This window comes from Podarcis pityusensis, assembly GCF_964106645.2.
Source record: "Podarcis pityusensis genome assembly, chromosome: 15".
NCBI classification, from domain to species: Eukaryota; Metazoa; Chordata; class Lepidosauria; order Squamata; family Lacertidae; genus Podarcis; species Podarcis pityusensis.
In genome coordinates, this window is record NC_138040.1 from 21,171,089 (window position 1) to 21,193,040 (window position 21,952).

At 44.8% G+C, this 21,952-nt stretch overlaps 2 long non-coding RNA genes across 3 annotated transcripts; one reads left to right on the forward strand and one right to left on the reverse strand.

Moving 5' to 3' along the window:
• The first annotated feature begins 3,729 nt into the window (after positions 1 to 3,729).
• On the forward strand, positions 3,730 to 17,559 carry LOC308464381. Of its 2 annotated transcripts, XR_013979973.1 has the most exons (3): positions 3,730 to 3,993; positions 14,403 to 14,613; positions 17,438 to 17,559. It is a non-coding gene; the product is annotated as an uncharacterized lncRNA (long non-coding RNA). The 2 variants fall into 2 exon arrangements; XR_013979974.1 differs by lacking the exon at positions 17,438 to 17,559 and having other exon boundaries at positions 14,403 to 14,703.
• On the reverse strand, positions 5,319 to 11,442 carry LOC308464384. The gene is made up of 2 exons (XR_013979984.1): positions 10,870 to 11,442; positions 5,319 to 5,822 (listed from the first exon to the last, which is right to left on the reverse strand). It is a non-coding gene; the product is annotated as an uncharacterized lncRNA (long non-coding RNA).
• Positions 17,560 to 21,952: the final 4,393 nt, after the last annotated feature.

Here is a 21,952-nt window from a genome sequence, read left to right on the forward strand (position 1 = left end):
ACTCTCAGGGAGCCATCACCAGTGAACAATGCAGCACCGATGTGTGCTTTTAGGTTTAATCTGCTGAGCTGATTTTCATTACAAAATGCGGGTTAAACACATGCAGAATCAGAGATGCGTATTCCCTAGCGATGGCACAGGGAGTAACAAGAATACAGGGGCCTACTGGGGTTATATCAATCCATGTTTAAGAGGGGTTTTCATAAAAAGGACAAATGTGTAGCATTGTAGTGCCATCTGCTCAGGTGAAAGAGTGTGCCACGTTTGCCCCCTTTGCAGCGGGCTCAGATGGCAATCCATTACTACTTAATTGCACATTGCTGAATTGGCTGTTGCTGCTTCTCCATTGCTGATTGGTTGGTTAAGGCATCTCCTTTCCCACTGGCTGAGAGCACGCCTTCAGCCAGCAGGCAATAAATGGGAGCATGTTAAGCTTCTGCCCTCAGTCCACGTTGTCATCGTTTTCTCCATAGGACTCTCTTTTCTCTCTCTCAGCCTGAGATGCAGAAGCTGGTCGATAACACCAGACCTGCAGCTTTCAAGTCCAAGCACAAACAGCTTTCCAATTTCTGGCAGAAGAAACAATAAGAAGGAAAAGCTTTGCTCATGGGGTGGCATTGCATGGACATCCAGGGCAGTGGCAGAAAAGCTTTATGCTGTCAGCTCTCTGCTGACTTATAAATATCCCACAAGGTGTTTGTGGAAAAAATGGGCAACAAACCTTTTACAACTAAAAGGACACATCCCCTTTGGGGTAGCCAACTGAGGGCTTTACGCCAATGGTAGGTGGAGCCAGAGGCAGAAGTGGGGGTTCATCTACACCTCTGTTTGCCCTGCTGCTTTCCTCCAGGATAACCTGTGGTTTACTGCTGAATTGGACCAAATAGCAATTGAATTTTCCATTTGTTCTGATTCAGTGGCATACAGCATGTTCTCCAGGGGAAAGCTGCAAGGCAAACACAAAACCACTTGGACATGTGCTTTCTAGCCATGGGGCAAATGCAAGAGTGGACAAGCTCTAAGTGAGCAGCTAATGCAAATGTTACCTTTGTATAATAATAATAATAATAATAATAATAATAATAATAATAAATTTTTATTATTTATACCCCACCCATTTGGCTGGGTTGCCCCAGCTACTCTGGACGGCTTCCAAAACATATAAAAACATCATATAGTAGGCTCGTTTGAACAGACACACACTCCCACCTCTGTATCCTCCATCCAGACAGGCAAGAGGTAATCATCTGAACTTAAGGATTCATTCCAGCCTGGCAAAAACCATTGGGAGGCAAAGCAGGGCCAGTGAGGGGGTGTGACTTGGGGAGAGTTAGGAGGGACAATAGAGAGGTCTTGAGGGCCACATTCAGTATCTGGGCCAGAGGCTCCACATCCGTCTTTGAAAACATGCCAGCTGCAAACTCATTCACTTAGCACCTAGCATGTAATAATTTGTTTCCAATTGAAGCCACCAATATACCTTCAGAACAAGGATGGGGAACCTGTAGCCTTCTGGGTGTTTTTGGACTACAAGCCCCATAATCCCCAACCATCAGGTGAGGCTGATGGGAGCTGGAGACCAACACTGGTGGAGGGTGGTTCACAGCTTCACTATACTGATCTAGAACCCTAGGACGCAATGTTGACAGGTCTGTATCCTGTAGTTTGCCCCTACTTTCTGGTGCATAGAATTATAATGCTTTTGAACATGGAGGCTCTCTTCAGATAGCTATTGACTGACCTATCTGCTGTGGGTTTGTCCAACCCCATTTCAAAAGCCATGGCGCCTACTGGTTGTTGCCACATCTTTGAGTAGACAATTTCATAGCGTTAATGACTCCTGGCTTGCTTCCAGTGAACTCAGTCCTGTCCCCTCGCTGCTAATGAAGCCATTTGGAAGGAGGCAGCAGAAATATTTACCAAACACGGTTAAAAAGACTTCAGGGATGAAAAGCACTTAAGATGTCCAAGGTCTGATGCTGGCGAGATGGCTTGCATGGTCTGTCATTCAGTAAGGGATTACTATTCCAAACACGGCCTTAGTGATTCCACTGTGTGGCATCTAATTAACTGTCAGAAATGCATTGTTGAGGGGATGATGGATTATCCAGTTGAAGGCATTAATAAAGCTCATTCCAGTTTCCTCATGTGCAGGCTGGTACCAAGTGAAGCTAAGCTAAGCTAAGCAAGAAACTCATTTCCCACTGGTTTGCAAAGCTACCTGAATGACGATCTGCAGGGACTTATCAATTCCCTACAATTAACAGTCTCCGAAATGCCACCTCCTCTGTACTTGACAAAGCTGCAAGGGCGTATGATTGCAGACTTCTAGCTCTCAATCCTTCTGCTAAGCATCCTTTGATACAATGAATTGAAGCAAACTCCGGTTCCCCACTTAAGACCCTTTAAACACTGTGAGGACCATGATCAGAACCCAACCACTTGGTTGGGCCATTCAAGCATTTTACTAAATGGAAAAAGTGATTCCTACATAGCTATGGTAACACTGAAAGTACATATGCTCCATAGGGATCAGCAGCCAAACTTGAAGTTCCCACTGACCTAAAAGACTGGCAATCCTACCCTGGATTGTGGAGTCCTGGACTTTAGCCCCAAGGTCCAGCCCTAGTTTCACCTCTGGCCCGAAAGGTAGAGCTGGAACAGTGGTTGCAGTCTTTTAGGACAAACCGGAACCTTCAGACTCCAGAAACGAAGTTTTACTTCAAGAAACGTGGATTCAGACCTCATTGTGACCCCTAACAATTCACATCTACTAAACTTTAATTTGTCACTGGTGATGGTTTGGCTCTGTTTATCCCACATGATTTGCTTTACATTCTCTTTCAGGATGGACTCCATGTGTGAGTGAGCAAACGAGACAGGGGAAGGCAGAATAGCCTCATCTTGAAGGAACATCCCTTTTGTAAATATGTTTGGCAATGAAAACACTGGTCCTTGCTGAGATTTTATATCACCTCCCAGCTTCCTCTCTTTGTTCTGTGGCTAGCTGTTGACTTGGCTTCATATTACAAGGAGATAAAAGATGGGAGCAAAAGAATAGTAGTGCAAAGGATAGATATTGAAGGAGGATGGATTATCAAAGGATACCACTGGTAAGGGTTGGGCAGCTAACAGCTCAACCTGCCTTCTATCCTCATTCCGCCCCCCCCCCTGGATCTCTTCCACATCTGCATTTGTTAAACCAAATATTTATAGTATACCTCTCTGTCGTGTATAGACTGAGAACACCAGGAGCTGTTTTGTATCTTACAGGTGCCACTCTCATTAAAGAACAGAAATAACTCCAGAAGCCTCTTGCGCAGGGGCAGCCAGTGTGGTACCCTCCAACATGTTGGACTACAATTCACATCATTCCTGATGATGCTGGCTGAGGCTTGAGGGAATTGGATCCCACATTAGCTGCCTGTGCTGTGATGTGCTGCATCCCAGCACAACGAATTAACTACACACTGTCCCCTTAAGAATATCCCAGCCTCCAAACCCTCTCTTCATTTGGACTAGGAGCAGCCCCACTGCAGACATGCATTAAAAGCCTTATCAAGGATCTGTAAATGTTGCAGCCAAATAAAGTAAATTTCCTGTGTCAATCCTGAATGTCACAGCCCATTGTCTAAGAAGCAACACACCTGGGAGCATCACAAAGGTCTCCATAGATACGTCTAAGGTATGTAAGTCTGTGACATTATCCCCACATCACAGTTGGGAGCACTGAGGCTGAGGAGCAGTGATCTGATGAATTTATGGGTAAGGCAAGATTTAAATCCCCCCATCACCTATTTTTTTCCCCTAACTGGGGGTTGCTGTCAAAGTTGTAAGAGGCTGTTGTTGGCTTGTAATTATCATGCCAACAGCAACACTGCAAAAATCCCAGCAAAAGCTTCACAGAAGGGCAGGCAAAATGATCAAAGAGTCGGAGAAACTCCCCTGTGAAGAAAGGCTGCAATGTCTGGAACTTTTTGGTATAAAGCAGAGGTGAGTAAGAGGTGACACGATAGAACTTTATAAAATGTAGCTGGATGTTGGAAGATTCAGTGCAGACAAAAGAAAGTACTTCTACGCACAGATCTTAGTTACGGTAAACTATGGAACTTGCTCTCACAGAAGACACTGATGGCCACCTACCTGGGTGGCTTTTAAAGAGGATTAGAGAAATTCATGGAGGAGGGCTACTGACAGCTTTGCTCTGCTTCCACGGTCAAGCTACCAGTTGATAGAAACCACAGGAGAGGAGAGGGCTCTTGCATTTGGGTCCTGAATGGGGTTTCCCCATAGGTACCTGTTTGGCCACTGTGAGAGCAGGATGCTGGACTATTGGCCTGATCCAGCATGACTCTTCCTAATTTCTGTTGTGTTTTGAATGGACAATATTTTCATATATTTCTGAATGGAAGAAAAGTCAGGGGAAAGTCTTCCATGTGAAACAGTCTCCTATACTAAAAAACCAACTTTTAAAACTATGGGGAATCAGCTCTTTGTGCAAAATGTGCCCTAGGTCTTGTATGGATTAATGTGTTTCACTTTTTCAACCTGAAACCCCAATTCTGATAAGACCTGCAGGGCTGCCTGGATGGTCTTCTTTCTTTTCTTTTCTAAAAATTGTATAATCCTTAACATGCACATCACAGTGATTTTACTGACTGATAGAATATTGTACTTCACAGTGACAGCTTGACATTTTGCCTTATTTGTACAGATGAAAATCTCCCAAACTTCCATTTGATAATTCACTTTTTCATAGAACCCACCTTTCCCCCAGCTGCATCTTGCTTCCTCAAACACAAAATATACAGATCAAGAAAGTCTTCGTCTTTCTTCTTCACCACTAGACACCATTCAAGCATGTGACCCCCCCCCATCTAAAGTGATGCAATCGAGAAAGGGTGGTCACCCACACTCAGTGAATATCTGGAGCTGTTAAACGTGATAGCTATGTTCTAATTCCACTGTTGGAGGCAATATGCCTCTGGATACCAGTTGCGGGGAATCACAAGTTGAAAGAGAAGTGTAGAACTCAGGTCCTGCTTTAAAAGAGGATTAGACAAATTCATGAAGGGTGAGGCTGGCAGTGGCCACTAGCCTCAGCGGCTACATTCTATCTTCACTGCCCAGATAGGAAGTCTCTGAGTGCCAGTTGGTGAAAACCACAGGAGGAGACAATGCTCTTGTGCTTATGTCCTGCTTGCTAGTTTCCCTGAGGGATCTGGTTGGCCATGGTGATGCTGGACTAGATGGGCCATTCTCCTGATCCAGCAGGGATATTCTAATGTTCTTAACTTCAGGACTGAGCTGAGATCAGAACCCAGATACTAATTATACTGATATTTCAAGCACTAGGCACTGCCCATAGAATAAGTAAACATACACATCTTTGTCCATGGGCTTCCCATGGAAAGTAAAAATAACATTCAAGGAGGGAAGAGAGCGAAGAAGACTAAAGCCTTTGTCAAAATCACCCTTCCTGAGCAGATCAGCTTGACAGAGGCCATTTCTAACAGACAGTCTTCCATCAGACCTCTGCATTGGCAATTAGGCTTCCCCAAGCTTGAATCTCTTGGGGAAATAGTTTAGCTGAGTCCTTTTGCTTCCCTGGCTGGGAGATTGACACTCCTCCGCCAGATGTCCATTCCTGACTGCACAATATCGTTCCCACAAATGAAGCAGAAGTTGGATGTTCATTCTGACTCTCCACTTAATGGTGAAATATCTTCTTCTGGCGTGGCATGATGAGGGGCAGTGGGGAGCAGGAGCAGGAAGAGGTGCCAAGCATCTGGTCACTGTTCATCTTCTCTGATGCTGTGCCACTGAGAGGAGAATGAAATGAAAAGGACACACACACATCAGCTCATCTTGCAAGCCAGACATTTGAAGTGCTATGATGTCACTTTAAACTGTCATGGCTTCCTTCAAATAATTGTGGGAGCTGTAGTTTGTCAAGGGTGCTGAGAGTTGTAACAGTACCCCTATTCCACCTCCCAGAACTACAATTCTCAGCATTCCCTGATTATTCAATAGGGTTGCCATATTTCAAAAAGTGAAAAATCTTAACAACAAAAAGAAGTTTTTGAGCTATTTTTAAGGAAATTCTCCAAGATATATGTTTCCAATGTGGGTTGCTATACGGGTGGATTTTCCCAGACATTCCAGCGATTTCTGCCCAGACACTGTTTCCAATGGCCGAATCCCATCTATGTCCGGAAAATTGCAGACGTATGGCAGCACTATAACCACTCTGGCAATAAAGAGAAGAAGTCCCCCCTAGCAGCTCCCAGAATTCTTTGGGGGAACTCATTACAGCTGGAAGTGGTAGCATAGTGCTTAGAAGGTACAGGGTAAAAGTGGCCTTTGTTTGTCTGAAGTGCAAATTCAGAGCACAGCAAAATGCTTCAGAGAACCAAGGAGGTTTATTTGTTTATTTGTTTTCGTTTTTAAAAAAGCTCTGAAATTCACCATTCCATGATAGCAACACCCTTTGACCTGATAGCCATGGAAGGCAAAATCCTATTGGTTGGAACAATTTGGATAGACCAGACAGCTGTTAAAACTGCCTGGATGCATATTGCCTTTGTTGCCAGCCTCCAAGGATGAAAAAGAGAGGTGTTTTGTGATGCGGGTAGTTTGCAGTGCATGTCAGGCCACCCTCCAGTTCCTGATCCTTTGTTGTATATGCTGCCATGTGCATTTAAGATGCAGAGAACGCAGTTGGCTGTTAGTCCAGGTGGGCCAGGCTGGTGTCACAGTTCAGGCTAACAAACAAGGATCAGAGGCAGGTATAAAGTCAAATGTCAAGTCATCATCCAAGGTAAAGGAAAATAGTATCTTTACACCAGAGTCAAATTGCTTGGGCTGAAGAGAAAGCTTTTAAAGTAAGACTTTTCTGGGCCTCGTAGATAGGGATTGGCCCATGGAGTCAGCTGACTAATGCTAGATGGAAGTCCTGGTTCAACTTCTATCCTGTACTCATGTCTCACAAAGACATCCCGTTAACCCTGAACAAACAGCAGCCATGTTGGCTGGGTACCTATATATCCCTCAGTCTTAAAGATCCCCTGGGTGCTTCTAAGTTAGATGGGGATGGTTATCACTTGGTGCCTTCCTCAAAACACCCCCTCACTGCTCTGATTCCTAAGGACAAGAGTCTTCTTTGTACCAGAACTGCTGGTGGCTAAGACACAGTGAACGTTTAATGAAAGGATATTAACCACTGCCTGTTGACGATCAGGGTGAGAGTTTGATACTGGCAGGCAATTAGGGATGAAACATTTCTCCAAGCACTCAGAATCTGACGCTGCTTCAATCAGGATTTAGGTTGGTCAGAAAGCAGCCATAAAGCAAAACCCTCCATGACAAAAAGCGGAAACAAATTAACACAGACTGTCAAGACTGCTTCATCCCTTTGATTTGGGGATGGTCCTTTGAGGGGAAGAAAGCAGAGGCAGTGCTTCAGAGTAGAGAACTGTCTTTTCGACTTCCGGGGTGGCGCCATCGGTAATGGCGGACTCCCTCTGAACTGGAGGGACTAGCTCTGCGTGAAACGGGTCTTTCCCGCTACGGCGAAGCGGGGACCCTGCTAAAAATCACAGGCGGATGAAGCCTGTGACCATGGGACTCGGCGGGCACCCTTAGCGCCCCCCCAACCCGCAAAGGAACCCACTAATGGGCTCCGAAGTGAAGAGGGGGAAGTGGCGCGGTGCTGTGAGTCAACTGCTATTTCCGTGGAGTGAAGCCGCATAGCCGTTGCCGGAGAGCGCTGCCTTTTTCCTGGGACAATTTGGCTTCTAAAATAAGCACCCGTGAGTACTTAAAATTTGAACAATCAGACTTTAAATAAGGACTTGCGTGCAGAAAGGAATTGGACTTAAAAATTTACTTCAATTTGGTACTGAAACGGGAAGGTCTAAACAGGAAGTCAGCCTTCCGTTTATTTGTAGACAGAATAAAGCAAAGACAACGTAAACTAGAGCTCAGAAAATCGCCTCTAAAGGATTGGATTTCATCATTTAAAATTGTGGAACCCCCCTTCGACAGCAGGAGAGGAAGGGGGATCTTTTTCGGACTGTTTAAACCTGCAGAAGTGAGTTTAAAGTAAAGTCCTGATCCGTCCTGATCCTGGAGCGGGGTGTCAGGACTGACGTTTGAAGCTCATTGACCAGAGACAAACGTTTTTGACAGATAGTTAAAGGAAGAGAAACATAGTGATTCCACTGTTTCCTTTCGCATTTTAAGGAACAAATATTGACAAAATATCTCAAAAAGGATACTTTGTTGCAAGAACAAATAGAAGTTCTCCCCCTAGAGGGAGACTGTGAAACTGTAACTAATTCCAGGGAGCTTGCAGCTGTCACAGATTACAATCGTGGGAATGGACTTGTGACCTTGTAGGACAATGTATTCAGAGGCTCTGTTGTGTGCTCTCTGGAAAACAAGTGCCCTACTGGAACAGTTAAATGAGAAGATGGATTTGATGACTAATGCGGCCAGAATTTTTGAACAGGCAGTGGGAAACTATGTGGAGCCCACCCAGGAATTAGAACAGGAGTGCGTCCTGACAGAGCAGATGAGAGAAGAGGATGTTGCTGAATCTCGGGCGCCAGAGATGGCGGGAGCTGCTGCCTTGCAGGAGCATGAGCTTTTGGACTTGACAAATGAACTTGGAAAAAGCCAGATTTGGAAATATAAAGTTTGGATTGGTTTGGAAATGGGGGGTTGGATAGACCCCCCTACGCAGGGATGTTTGGACTTTCCGAGTCTGGCAATGGGGGCTGTGGGGGCTCTCAATTTTGGAGGGATTCTGAAACATGTTTTTAAATACCACATGGAGTTGAGTCTGGACTATGGAAAAGGGGCTGATTTGCTGAAAAGGATCAAAAACATCAGCAAGCTGGAGTTCCCACGAGTGAAAGGAGAATATGAAGAAGAGCTGCGGAAGGGACATGGAAGAGATTTAAGGGCCTCGGATATAAGCTTACCAGGTTAATGCGCTAGATCGATGGGATAAAAAGGACTGACAAAACCCGGGACCAGGAGGAAGGGACGCTGGAGGAAGACTTGATTATTTTTATCTCTTTTTTTTATTACCAGGATTGTTTTATAAAATTGATGAATGTTATAAAAATGCTGGAATGAAATTACTTGGCTCTAGTAAAAATGTTTAAAGAATTAGGTAGGAATATTATGGTTGTGAGAAGTCGGTAAAAATAAGATTTAAGTTTTAAGTTTTTAAGGTTTTCTATAAGATAAGATGAAAATAGATTAAGGTAATGACAGAATATTATGAAATATGGAAAGGATTTGCTGCGATAATTATTAACTAGGATACAAAAAAAGGGAGGAGGAGGAGGTCAAAGAAAGAAGGTAATGAAAGTTGAGGATTTGAGAATGATGGAGTTATTATTGCCTGTCTGCGGCGTATTTTTGTTTTTTGAATTTGTATTGTTTGATGTGGTTTGTTTTTTCTTTTTTTCTTTTTTTTCTTTTTTCTCCTTTTCTGCTTTATTTTTTCTCTGTAATTTAAATTTTTTTTCAATAAATATCATTAAAAAAAGAGAGAGAGAACTGTCTTTTCCTGGTGTATCAACCAAGGAGTCAACCTCAGGGGAACTGGATTAACTGGAAGTGGGCCAGGCATCCTTTTAGGTCTGGTAGGACACAGTGCTATGTTGGAAGCAATAAGTGAGGTTTGGCTCAGCATATTGTCAGGGGGTCAGCAGTCAGATGCTGGAGCAGGTGGTCAAGAGGCGGGGAGCAAGAATGGGCATCATTCTTCCACTTCCCAGGACTATATTCATCCCCTGCAAAGGTAAGAGAAAAATTGTATGTCTGTGTAGGTGTCAGGAGCCCTGAGTGGGAGGGAGGAAGGACTGGCTGGAAGGAAGGCACTCTTGCACAACCCTACGAATTATTGCCAGGACACCGGAAGAGAACACGTTCTGGTGATTGTCAGCAGGGTTGCACCAGAGCACCTTTTGGATCAGTGCTCTGGCACGATCCTGTTGACTTGCACCAGAGTGAGTGATGCTCTGGACTCACATCAGAGCACTGGACCAAGAAATGGGATATTATGGGAACCAAACAGAAGCCGGAATTGGTTTCTGTGATCTGGGATGTCCTGCTTAAAATGGGACACTTGTGGGGTATGTCCTCCATGAATTTGTTTAATCCTCTTTCAAAGCAATCTAGGTTGGTAGCTATCTCTGCTTCCAGTGGGGGTGAGTTCCATAGTTAACAAATAATAATATTACTAAACAACAGGAAGACTCTGTTTCTCACCCGCTTGGGTGGGGTGGGGAAAAAGGAAGGAAGACACAAGGTCTTTGATCTAAGTCCTGCTCCCTTCCACATTTTGTAGTAAAGCAGGCTAGGGAGGCTCTGGACAATGGCCTCCAATCTCAGGTGGATTATTAGCCCCAGTAATGAAGAGCATAGCTCATGTGAAGGACAAGGCGTTTTCAAAACCCATTAATTTTACTCATAATGGGGAATTAATGTGCAGAAAGGCAATGCCAGTCCAACAGTAATTGCTTTTTCGGAAGGTTTGGAACAGTCAGGAAGTAAAACTCATTTTCAGGCAATGCTTTCTTCCCACCCCCAACTCCCTTTCTATCTTTCAGAAGAATTGAATTTTTTTTTTAAAAAAATGCTGCTGCTTTTTCTTCATTATGGGTTGTTATATTTCATCATTACAAGACTTTCATATTTCAGCGTTTTCTCATTACATTTTTATAATTCCCCCTCTCAATATTAACATATAGGGGCAGAGCTGACGAGTCAGACTCAACAGGCTGCGGCCTATATTAATGTTTCAGTGTGTGGTGGAGTTAATTAGTGGCCATAATTCTCAGTGCTTCTGACCTTTGAGCAGGTGGCAGAAATCTGTTTTTGGTCCACCACTTCTGGATTACATGTCCGCCTTCCTGTCAATGAGGCCTCCCTTTGGGAACATGGCTAATGCGTTCTGAAATTCCAAAAGCATCCATTGTGATGTCATCAGATTGCAAATAGATTCCACACACCCCAAACCCATTTCCACAATGATTTTTTCTGCTGAAATACCCTTGTGTAAGAACATAAGAAGAGCTCTGCTGGTTCTGGCCAATGGCCCATCTAGCCTAGTATCCTGTTCTCACCATGACCAACCAGATTCCTGTGGGAAACCCACAAACAGGGCCCAAACATGAGTGTAGGTGAGTTCAGACTCCAAGTATGGATGGGAGCAGATGCTCCCATCCAAGCTTCAACCTCATGCAAATCCATGTATATCCTCCAACAGGGGCTTCATGATGACATTCTTACATTTTTATTATATAGAAATGCCAAAATGGACACATGCACTCATCCCTACATTAGAACAGGTTTCACCAAATACAAATGAATTAGAAAAAAATCCATCTGCCATCACAACTGTTAATTCATATCAGTACATACCTTGCTAAATCAAGGCTAATGCAAAAACATTCACTGGGCAGTTTCCTATATAAGCTGTGAGGGGAGAAGGTCCTCCAGTCTTCTCTAAATCCTCATTTTACATAGAAAAATGCATCAGGAAGAAGGGTAATTTGAACACTCTTTCTTGACATAGTTTATGCCTGTGCAGGGAATTTTTTTAGAAGCAATACTCAAATGTATGAACCCCTACCTAGAATCGTGCAGCCATGAAGCCTTGCAACCACATGATTCTTGAGACCATATTAACTGGTCTTCAGTAAGACTTGAACATAGGAAGCTGCCTTAGATGATCCATTTAGACTAATATTGCCTACTCTGACTTGCAGAGGCTCTCCAGGGTCTCAGTCAAAGGCCCTTTTCCTAGCCTACCTGTCTAGGCTCTTTCAAACTAAAGATGCTGGAGATCAAACCTGGAACCTTTTGTATGAAAGCATCTGCTCTGCCACAGAGCTATGTTACAGTTTCCAGTTGACTGGTGAAGAAAACCAGCACCCGCTCTTCCTGGGTACAGGTTTATGCGCACAGAGGCAACCCAAGACCATTTTGCCTGCTTCGACTCACCTGCTTCTGCACATTAGAATTTCCAGCCTATAACGATGGAGCAAAAAGGTTAATAGCAAAGCTTTAATACAGTATTAAAAACTGTTTTGCAATTCCCTGATGGCCAAGTCTCATTTAACCACCTTTAATAGTTCTAGTGCCCCTTGTACCCATGATCAATAGCTTGCATGATCTACTATATATAAGGAGATAGTTGGGAAACTGCAGTTGGAAAACGGTGCCCGTTGTAAAGAGCAGGCAGACTGAGGTTGGAGGGCTGTGCCTCATTTGCCCTAACAGACTAGCCTCTGGAGCAAATTAGTCCTTCCTAGCTACACCCTTTTCTTGGATGCACAGTTTGTTTTGGCTGGTTTAAACTCACCAAAACACCTTGGAGACACTGAGGGGGTGCACCCCATCCAGGCAGCAGAGAGAGAGGGGGTATTTATGAGAAAACAACCCCCCCCCCTTGAGCACACTGTGCTTTCTATGTGGACTCTACGATTTGCATTGTTGTTGTTGTTATTTAGCAACTCCAGGCTGTGGGATGTTAGCATCCAAAATGCATATTTTTTTAAAAAAATAAATTTTATTTTTCAGTTTTTCAAAAATTTACTGATATACAAATCACAAACACACAAATTGCATAAATTTCCCATAAACATATCCCACCCCTTGTGCTTTCATTTTCATTTTTTAAAACTGCATTTTATACATGAATCCACCTTTAAGCTATTCTTTTGTTTCTTTTCGTAATATGTTTAACTGCTGGTTTTATGTTAACCCTGCTAAAGAACTTATTTGGATACAAGAATTTTTCAAATATTCCACAAATTTCCCCCAATCCCCAAATGCACATGTAAAAGGTTAATTTCAAGAGCTGTCAAACTGTGATTTCCTATGACTGAGGTAGTTATTTGCAGTTGGTACAGTTATGGCAGTTAGCTGAACAGTCTTAACAGAGCAGCAGGTATTTTATGTTGTGCTGCTGTTTGCCTCAGAGTTAGTTAGTCTGTAACAGTTTAATATATGTAAGGTGTTTTAACAATTTAAGAAACATCCACCTGCATTGTATATTTAATCTGCAACTGCAAGGACACTTAGTAAAAGTTATTTGTCCTTTAAACTTTGAAAGAGAGTGTATTGCATAGTTTTTATAGGAGGGAAAAGGAGAACTAATTAACAGGTCAAACGACCCAGGGCTGTCTTCCGCAAAGCTCTGCTAAATGGGAACTAGAGTTTAATTCCCACAAAAGCAACCTACCAAAAACGAAAAGAAAAAAAAGGACATACAGTGGTACCTCTGGTTACATACGCTTCAGGTTACATACGCTTCAGGTTACAGACTCCGCTAACCCAGAAATAGTACTTTGGGTTAAGAACTTTGCTTCAGGATGAGAACAGAAATAGTGCTCCGGCAGTGCGGCAGCAGCGGGAGGCCCCATTAGCTAAAGTGGTGCTTCAGGTTAAGAACAGTTTCAGGTTAAGAACGGACCTCCGGAATGAATTAAGTACTTAACCTGAGGTACCACTGTACATTAAAACCAATGCAAAAAACTACAATGGAGTAAAAGCTAAAAACACATTCATATTATAAAAAGGCAGGAATAGACCATCCCACTTACCGAAGGAAGCCATAGATGATAAAAGGCTGAAGGCCTGGAAGAAGAGAAACATTTCTGTTTGGTGGCTAAAGATAGGCAATGATGGTGCCAGCCTTGCCTCCCTGGGGAGAGTGTTCCATAAGCAGGAAGCCACCACTGAGAAGGTCCATTCACATGTCAACACCCTCTGCACCTACCTTGGAGCGGGCACAAGGAGAAGGCCTTGCATGATGAATGCTGGGTCTGTGTTGGCTCATGTGGGCTCCTGAGCTACATAAGGCTTTATAGGTTAAAAGCAGCACTTTGAGCTGAGCCCAGAAATTCCATGGAAGCCAGTGCAGTCATGCCAGAAGTGGTGTTTTATGTTCAGACTATCTTGCGTTGGTCAACAACCCGGCTTCTGAATTCTCAACCAGCAGCAGTTCCAAAACTGCCATCAAGGGCAGCCCCTTGGATATTGCATTGTGGTAATCTAACCCAAAAGATACCAGAGCCTAGACTACAGAAGCTATGCTATCACATCCCCCATCCCCCCTTTTAAATGTACACACAGAAGCCACAGCCTCGAGGTGGAGGCGCCAGTTTGTCAGAAACAAAGCCTGCATACGTCAAGGCTACCTGGCTGTGAGCCAGGCAACACCCTCCCAAGGTGCTCCCCCCTCCCATTGCACACTGACCTTTAATTAATTAAAGGAAAGCATCTAAAACAAATGAAAATAAAAGCTCATTTTGCTGCAAACAACACACTTTTTTTCTAGCTTGGAACTCATAATCTCCCTCCTTCTCTTTTGTCAGGAGAAGAAAGACAAGAAACAGCTAATTTCCAAATCAGGAAGAAGGCGAATATTGTTGGATCCCACTTGGAGAACGCCATTACCCAGATTAATGCTCCTAAAATGGACAAGGAACCTGTCCATTTCTGCTGTTTTCGTAGAGTCTGTCAGCTGTTTTTAGTGTTATATAAGCACACAGGCCATCAGGCTACCTCACTGCTCAGTGAGCAGAGGTGAGGTTCATGATTTCAGGCATTATTATAACATCAAACTGTGTCTCCCTGTATCAGTCGTCATAAACAACTGGGGTTCGTCAGCTCAAATGCTGTTTTGCATTTTGTCGGTAAGAGAGGTGAAATTTATGGTAGCTAGGGGGAGCAGCAGGGCCATCGTGGTGGTGTCCCCGAGGCTGTGAAATAGGAAGTTGCAGCTCTTCAACTGCTTTCAAGAGGGGCTGCAAAGTGTTCCTATGCTGGCTTGTCTTTGGTCTGTCTAGTCAAGAGTTAAACATGGAAGAGCCGGAAGTCAGGGAATCTTCTCTTTCAAATCATAGAATTGTAGAGTTGGAAGCGAGGGTTATCTAGTGCAACCCGTTGCAATATAGGAATTTCAACTAGATCATACATGACAGATGGCCATCCAACCTCTGCTTAAAAACCTCCAAGGAAAGAAAGTCCATCACCTCTCATGGGATTCTGTTCCACTGTCAAACAGCTCTTACTGTCAGAAAGTTCTCCCTGATGTTTAGTCAGAATCTCCTTCCTTGTAATTTGAATCCATGGGTTTGGGTCCTAGCCTCTGGTGCAGGAAAAAGCAAGCTGGCTCCATCCTCCACGTGACAGCCCTTTAGATATTTGAAGTTGACTGTCCTCTCAGTCACTTCTTTACCATGCTAAACATACCCAATGCCCTCAACCATTCCTTGTAAGAGACCCTTTTAAACCTTTGTACAGTAAGCTAATTTTTACACACACACACACCCTGTATCCCCCCTCCAGGCAAAGAAGAGGCAGGATCAAACGTCAAGGAGGCAAAAACACTTGGGATATGAAGCTGGTGATGGGGGGAGGCCTGAGAAGAGTTATGAGGGCCAGAGAGAGAGAGAGGCCTGGAGGGCCACAATTGGTCCCTAGGCCTGGGTTTTGGGTCATGATGTTACCAAAGGTTGTACATAGCTCTGGAACTGTAAAGAAAGTACACTATAGCTTCTGCCATCAGCCAAGGAAATTAGAGCCACTGGGAGGCTGTATACCTAGAGTTGCCATATTCCGAAAGTGAAAATCTGGATAAAGTTTTTGCCCCTTCCTTCCTTCCTTCCTTCCTTCCTTCCTTCCTTCCTTTTGTCAAGGTTGTTGAGCTTGACATTTTTGGGCTTTTCTTGAATTTTAAAAGCATTCAGAATAAAATAAATTGCCCTGCTTGCCATACGTCCAGGCTTTCACATTTTGCTGATTCATCAAAAATCCACCCGGACGCCATTTTGCAGCCAATTCCCAGATGTGTTTGGGAAAAGCTGGATGTATGGCAGCCCTAGTATACCCTGTCTCTTAGGATGATCAAAAGGCAAGAAGGAGACCACCCTGGTCCCAGTCACTGACTGGAGAAGGAGCAGCTGTAGGAGGCTTGCATCCCTGCCTGAAGGAACACTCAGCTCCAGCTGCCTGTAGCTCCAGGACTGCAAAAGCCAAGAGAAAGGTCACTCATGATCCAGCTATTGGCTGAAACCACAAGAACCATAAATTGCTATTCAAGCAAGAACACCAGCAAGGGAAGATTAGCCTGGTCTGAACTGTATAAAAATGGCTGCTTAAAGTCCAGAATGGTCTGATCTGTTGGCTTCTCCATTTCCCATTTTCCCAGATGTAAGTTCATCCCTCCATATCTTCATATTTGTTTGAGAAGTTTCTCCTCCACAAAAGAAGTACTCATGAAAAATTATCAACAATTTGCCCTATTAGACACACCATTCTAGACACATTTTTGCAAAGCCATTTCCCCTTATACAGTCATACCTCGGGTTGGGAATGTGATCTGTGCGGGAGGCATGTTCGCAACCCGCAGTGTTTGCAGCCTGAAGCGCCATGTCTGCACACGTGCGTGACACGATTAGGCGCTACTGCGCATGCACATGACATAATTTTGTGCTTCTGTGCATGCGCGAGCACCGAAACCTGGAAGTAACCCGTTCCAGTACTTCTGGGTTCGGCGCAGTCCGCAGTCCACGACCCGAAAATGTGTAACCCACAGTGTTCGTAACCTGAGGTATGACTGTATCATGCATTTGGGCATGCTGGCTTCACTAATATATGCATTTTATATGCACACTCCACCCCAGTATATGCATTTTTGTACACATTACTGGAGATATACCGCTGAAGAAATGCATTGCAAAATTTGCGGAAGTGCAAAATTCAACGGATGGTTGTATTTCAGTTTACATTTTTTTTGTAACGTCTGAATTACGTAGGTTTCCTCTTTAAATGAGAACTGAACTGAATTTCTCCGCCATTCCTATTTATAACCATCCACTTTTTGTGGCCTCTAATAACTGATCTGCCCTTCTCTGCCTTTCCTCTCTACACATTTTCCCTTCTATGTCTGTCTTTTTAGCTTAGAAGGCTGGTGGCAACCACCCTCACTTTTTAAATTGATGTGAGTCACTCTGCGAATCAAAACTGCGTGAAAAGCAGGAGACAAATACAGGAAATAAATTAAGAAAAAAAGTACTTGTCCAACTTGCAGTGTCCCATGGGACCGGTGAATTGTATCTGTGACATGGTCAAACAACAGAAGGAACTTTAATTCATGTCCCAGAATGCCAAGCCCAGGTCACTACAGAACTCGCTTCTACAGGAGGCAGTCATGTATGTTGCTTTGGATGGCTTTAAAAAAAGATGAAACAAATTTGTGGGGGACAAGGCTGTCAATGGCTACTAGACACAGCAGCTATGCTTTGCTTTAACTGCCAGAGACGTCATCTCTAAATACCAGCTGCTAGAAACCACAGGAGGGGAGAATTACTGTTGTTCTCATATCTCACCTCTGGGATTCCTACAGGTATCTGGTTGGCTGCTGTGAAAACAGGATGCTGGATTAAATGGACCATTAGCCTGATCCAATAGGAGGTTCTTATGCTCACATGGTGCCTTATAAACAGTTTCATACTCCAAACCAGGTAATTGCAAATATTGGCTACATTGCCACTTAAGATGACATTTTGAGTGGCAGTTGAAAATGAGGTTTCTTTACATTTTCTGTTTCCATAGTAATGAAAGTGGAAGCCAAAAAAAATCTCCCTTTCTCCTTCAACTTGCCCAAATGACATCCATGCTTCCTGCGCTTCCTGTTTATATTTATTGCCACCCCATTAACATCCCCCTTCCATTGCATCCTTGCAGCAATTCCCTCCTCAGACCAGCACATTGGCACATTTAACCTTCTGCTATGTCCACATTATGCACTGAGCTACAGCAAATCGTTTACCTGGGCAGTGAACTCTACCGAGCCGCATTCCAAATACAGCGATTTATTTGATACATTTCTGACAAGGGAAGCGACGTAAAAGGTCTCGCTTTTCTGACCGAGGTAAATAGCACATCATAATATAATCAGCAAGCAATACTAAAGAGCAATTCAAGGACTCTGGAGGGAAACATGTTGCCGGCTGATAAATGATTGGACATGACATTCAACATTTCTGATAGGGGATCTGACGGTTAGGCCAGAAAGATGTGTTCACTGAAATGTGGCCTATAGTATGTAGAGCGGATGTGGGGAACATTTTTAAACTTGGGGCCAAATTCTTTCACAGGTAACCTTCTGGGGGCCAAGTGCAATTGGTGGGTGGGTCCAAAGCAAAAGCTGATGGGACAATGAATGTGTAGTAGGCTATATTCCACCCATGCAAAAACCAGAGGTTTCTACACACAGCCACACACCTGTTTGTTCTCTCTCTCTCTCTCTCTCTCTCTCCATTCAGGTAAGCAATAGACATCATCACACTTCAAGGGAATGACCTTCCTGGGTAGATCCACCACATAAATTGAAACCACATCCAAGGCACGTTTAAAGCACACAGCTTCCACCCAAAAAACCTGAGAACTGCAGTTCTCATAGAGCTATGATTCGAAGTACCCTTAAAAACTACAGTTCCCAGGATTCTTCAGGGAACATCATGCACTTTAAATGTGTGTTTAAATGTAATGGGGAACATTTTCCAGCCCAAGGGCCACATTCCCTTGTTGGCAACCGTCCAAGAGCCAGCTGTGGGTTTGCTCAAAGTCAAAAGTAGACAAGGCAACTCATTAGTGGGCCAATGCATCCTACCTCCCAAGTGCCCCAGAAAAAAAATGGGGCATCCTATTTTTTTCATGCAAGATCATGGTGGCCACATGACGTGATGCTAATTATGTCCCCCGAGAGTTAAATGATAACTACTAATCAGAGGCAGCTACAGGAGAGCTATGAGATTCATAGAATCATAGAATCATAGAAACATAGAATCATAGAGTTGGAAGAGACCACAAGGGCCATCGAGTCCAACCCCCTGCCAAGCGTGAGGGTCAGATGCCTTGTCAATCCCAGCAGGCCTCTGGCCTGCCCACCATTTTCCTAAAGAGAAGAAGCATAGCATGGAAGACTTGTGTATGATCTGAAAGGGCAACAAAGGGTAAACTTCCCAAAAGGTATCCTGAAGAGTTTGCTAAAACAGTCATAGCAGATACAGATGTTGTTAGTAACTCAGAGAAGGTTTGGGAACTGTTATGTATTGTTATGTTATGTATTGTTATGTATTTTAAGGGACGCGGGTGGCGCTGTGGGTAAAACCTCAGTGCCTAGGACTTGCCGATCGTATGGTCGGCGGTTCGAATCCCCACGGCGGGGTGAGCTCCCGTCGTTCGGTCCCAGCTCCTGCTCACCTAGCAGTTCGAAAGCACCCCTAAGTGCAAATAGATAAATAGGTACCGCTTTATAGCGGGAAGGTGAACGGCGTTTCCGTGCGCTGCGCTGGTGCTGGCTCGCCAGAGCAGCTTCGTCACGCTGGCCACGTGACCCGGAAGTGTCTTCGAACAGCGCTGGCTCCCGGCCTCTTAAGCGAGATGGGCACGCAACCCCAGAGTCGGTCACAACTGGCCCGTATGGGCAGGGGTACCTTTACCTTTACCTTTTTATGTATTGGGTTTAACACATTTTATGTTACAAGGCGCATTCTAACCAATCGTATAAGCGCTGGTAGATGAACATTCTAATGGCAAGTAAGAGCATGGACTTTCAACTGTCAACTGTCAACGGTCAGTTCATGCTCAGCATTATTACTGTGTTGTCCAGTCAGTTTGGTTCTTGTTTTCCTATGAGTGAGCTGTTGTCACTGACAAATGTTGAATAAACATAGTTGAGGAACTTATACTGCCTTGGGCTTCTGACTTTTTCCGAACATTCAACATTGGCAATGAGGATGGGATTGATGAGCTCCCACTGGCTGCCAGAGGCCCAAAATGGCACTGCAGCACCACCGCTTGCCGCCTCGCAGTAAGCGCGACCTCACTTAGCAAATAGTCCCGGAAACGAGACCGTGCCTGCCGCATCTTCGCAACCACCCACAATCACACAAGCGACTGCTCCAGGTCCGAGGATGGCCACCAGTCATAGTTGGCCACCACCGGACTTCGATATGAGCCATCCTGCAGAATGGCTGCAGTGGCTCCGCCTAATAAGGAGCCACGTCCTACTACAAGGCTTCACTAGGGCAGCAGACAAGGTGGATGTGCTACTGACGGTGCTGGGAAGTTCTGCCATCACTCTACTGGAAGGTCTGATGGCACCCAGGGATATAGAGGATTGCACTTTCGATGAGCTGACACTGGCTATGACAAGACACCTTGCGCCTCAGCCAACTAAGAACCACCGCCGCTAAGACTTTGCACACAGAGTGCAACAAGCGCAAGAGTCAGTGAGTGAATACATCACTGCTCTCCGGGCGATTGCGATGTATTGCCAATTCGCTGACATCGAGGAACGACTTCTCGAAAGGTTCATCAGTTGTGTGCGAGACAGCAGTCTCCACTGCAAGCTGCTGGCAAAAGACAACATCACAATGATGGAAGCAATTAGCAATGACACAAAGCTTGCTGGACACACTGGTGAGTGATAATGGGATCGCTTTTACTTCGGTGAAATTCAAAGAATTTGTAACCAAGAATGGAAGCCACCACATTCGTTCCACTCCTTTTCACCGGGCCACTAACGGCCAAGCTGAACACATGGTCCGTAATACCAAAGATGCGCTTAGGCGCATAGTGTATGGAGACTGGACTCTCCGGCTAACGTAGTTCATATTGGCCCAACATATCACCCCAAGTGCAATGACCAGCCGGAGCCCAGCAGAGTTGCTTATGGGGAGGAGGCCAGTGTGGTGTAGTGGTTAAGAGTGGTAGACTCGTAATCTGGTGAACCGGGTTCGCGTCTCCACTCCTCCACATGCAGCTGCTGGGTGACCTTGGGCTAGTCACACTTCTCTGAAGTCTCTCAGCCCCACTCACCTCACAGAGTGTTTGTTGTGGGGGAGGAAGGGAAAGGAGAATGTTAGCCGCTTTGAGACTCCTTCGGGTAGTGATAAAGCAGGACATCAAATCCAAACTCCTCCTCCTCCTCCTCCACCTCTTCTTCTTCTTCTCACTACCCTCCTTGATCATACGCACCCCGACCAGGCTCTTGAGCAACGGGCATCCACTGTGGTGCGGGGGGCTCCAAGAGGGTTCTCCCCAGGGGACACTGTGTACGTCCGAAACTATGGGCCCGAACAGGGTTGGGTCCTTAGTATCATTGGCTGGTGTACAGGTATGGTTTCCTACGAGGTAGGGTTGGAGGGGGGACTGGTTTGGAAGAGACACCTCGACCAGATCAGAGCCAGGGCACCTCCGAACATGGAATTCAAGTGGAACCAGAGGACAGAGAAATGGGTACTTTGGGAGATTCTGTGCCCAGGCCAGAGTGGGAACCAGATGGGTTGCCGGTGACTGAGTTACCCCAGCAGGGCAACTTCAGGCCGGAATCCTCAGTGGCTCCATCGGCAGTGACCCCTTCGGAGCCGGCCTTGCTGACCTCCCCACTCAGATCGCGGGTACCACAGGAACCTCCTGGGTCACCCACTTGGGCACAGGAACCGCGACGGTCCCAGCGGGAGCGGAAAAGGCCGGCACACCTTGATGACTATGTTAGTTCCTTTTGTTAGGAAGTTGGGGGGAGGAGTGTTATGTATTGGGTTTAACACATTTTATGTTACAAGGCACGTTCTAACCAATCGTATAAGCGCTGGTAGATGAACTTCTAATGGCAAGTAAGCGCATGGACTTTCAACTGTTCTTTCTCTCTCCAGGCCCGCCCAGAGCACAAAAGGTTTACATGGTTAGTTATTGCAAAAGTTTTTCAGTGTTAATTTTATGCATTTTTAAAAATCACCATGGTATTTAACAATAATATCTTATGTGCTTTAGAGGAGAAATTATGAATTGTAGAATTTTAAATACCCGTCATCATCCTTGGCTTCACTCAATTTTGTTTATAACACTCTTC